The sequence below is a fragment of the Sesamum indicum genome, unplaced genomic scaffold (assembly GCF_000512975.1).
Source record: "Sesamum indicum cultivar Zhongzhi No. 13 unplaced genomic scaffold, S_indicum_v1.0 scaffold00247, whole genome shotgun sequence".
Classification (NCBI taxonomy): domain Eukaryota; kingdom Viridiplantae; phylum Streptophyta; class Magnoliopsida; order Lamiales; family Pedaliaceae; genus Sesamum; species Sesamum indicum.
The window spans coordinates 2655-5167 of record NW_011628141.1 but is presented as its reverse complement, the minus strand read 5'-3'; positions in this window follow the sequence as shown (position 1 = coordinate 5167).

The following is a 2513-nucleotide window of genomic DNA, read 5'->3' as shown; positions in this document are numbered from 1 at the left end:
CTTTTATACAAACTTGTAGTTATTATTACGCTTAGCAAATTTACCATACAATTTCTTTGGTCTAGACCGATGTTTTGGTCAAGTTTCGTCGAATTCTGAGAACGTTCAAAATTCAGATGTTATGCGCAGTTTTATTAGAGCAAGATGGTTTCCCTTTTATACAAACTTGTAGTTATCGTTATGCTTAGAAAATTTACCACTCAAATTCTTCTGTCTAGACCTACGTTTGGGTCAAGTTTCGTCGAATACTGAGAATGTTCAAAATTAGCTGTTTTGTGTGGTTTATTAAAGCATGTTTGTTTCCTTTTATACAAACATGTAGTTATTGTTACACTTAGCAAATTTACCACACAAACTGTCGAGTATAGAACAATGTTTGGTTCAAGTTTCATCGAATTCTGAGAACGTTCAAAATTTAGCTGTTTTGCGCGATTTAGCTTAGCAAGTTTGTTTTCCTTTTATACAAACTTGTTGTGATTATTACGCTTTGCAAATATACCTCACAAATTCTTGGGTCTACACCAACGTTTGGGTCAATTTTCGTCTAATTCTGAGAACATTAAAAATTTAGCTCTTTTGCGCGGTTTTATTAAAATAAGTTTGTTTTCCTTTTATACAAACTTGTAGTTATTAGTACGCTTAGCAAATTTACCACACTAATTCTTTGGTCCAGACCACTATTTGGTTGAAGTTTCGTCGAATTATGAGAACATTCAAAATTTAGTTGTTTTGCGCAGTTTTGTTAAAGCAAGTTTTTTTTCCTTTTATACAAAGTTGTAGTTGTTATTACGCTTAGCAAATTCACCTCTCAAATTCTTGTTTCTAGGCCAACGTTTGGGTCAAGTTTCGTCGAATTTTAAGAATGTTCAAAATTTTGCTATTTTGCACTGTTTTATTAAAGAAAGTTTGTTTCTCTTTTATACAAACTTGTAGTTATTATTACGCTTAGTGCATTTACCACACAAATTCTTTGGTCTAGTTCAACGTTTTGGTCAAGTTTCGTCGAATTCTGAGAACGTTCAAAATTTAGCTATTTTGCGCAGTTTTATTAGAGCAAGTTGGTTTCTATTTTATACAAACTTGTAGTTATTGTTATGGTTAGCAAATTTACCACACAAATTCTTCTGTCTAGACCTACGTTTGGGTCAAGTTTCATCGAATAGTGAGAATATTCAAAATTTAGTTGTTTTGCATGGTTTATTAAAGCATGTTTGTTTCCTTTTATACAAGCATGTAGTTATTGTTATGCTTAGCAAATTTACCACACAAACTCTAGGGTATAGACCAATGTTTGGGTCAAATTTCGTCGAATTCTGAGAACGTTCAAAATTTAGCTGTTTTGTGTGATTTTATAAAGCAAGTTTGTTTTCCTTTTATACAAACTTGAATTTATTGTTACGCTTAGCAATACCATACAAATTCTTGGGTCTAGACCAACGTTTGTGTCAAGTTTTGTCGAGTTGTGAGAACGTTCAAAATTTAGCTATTTTGCGCGGTTTTATTAAACCAAAGCTGTTTCACTTTTATACAAACTTGTAGTTATTGTTACCCTTAGAAAATTGACCACACAAATTCTTGAGTCTAGACCAACATTTGTTATAAGTTTCATCAAATTCTAAGAATGTTCAAACTTTAGTTGTTTTTTGCGGTTTTATTAGGGCAAGTTTCTTTCCCTTTTATACAATCTTGTAGTGATTATTATGCTAAGCAAATTTACCACACAAATTCTTAGGTCTAGACGAACGATTGGGTCAAGTTTCGTTAAATTTTGAGTATATTAAAAATTTAGCTGTTTTGCGCGGTTTATTAAAGCGAGTTTGTTTCATTTTGATACAAACTTGTAATTATTACTACGCTTAGCAAATTTACCAAACAAATTCTTGGGTCTAGACCAATGTTTGGGTCAAGTTTAGCTAAATTCTGAGATCGTTCAAAATTTAGCTGTTTTGCGCGGTTTTATTAAAGCAAGTTTGTTTCCCTTATATACAAACTTGTAGTTATTGTTACACATAGAAAATTTACTACACAAATAATTGGATCAACACCAACATTTGGGTCAAGTTTCATCAAATTCTGAGAACATCCAAAATTTAGCTGATTTGCACGGTTTTATTAAAACAATTTGTTTTCTTTTTATACATACTTGTAGTTATTGTTACGCTTAGCAAATTTTTTACCACACAAATTATTGGGTCTAGACCAACGTTTGGGTCAAGTTTCTTCGAATTCTAAGAACGTTCAAAATTTAGCTGTTTTGCGCGGTTTTATTAAAGCAACTTTGTTTCCCTTTTTTACAAACTTGAAGTTATTGTTACGCTTAGCAAATTTACCACACAAATTCTTGGGTTTAGACCAACGATTGTGTGGAATTTCGTCGAGTTCTGAGAACGTTCAAAATTTAGCTATTTCGTGCGGTTTTATTAAAGCAAGTTTGTTTCCCTTTCATACAAACTTGTAGTTATTATTACACTTAGTAAATTTACCAAACAAATTCTTGGGTCTAGACCAACGTT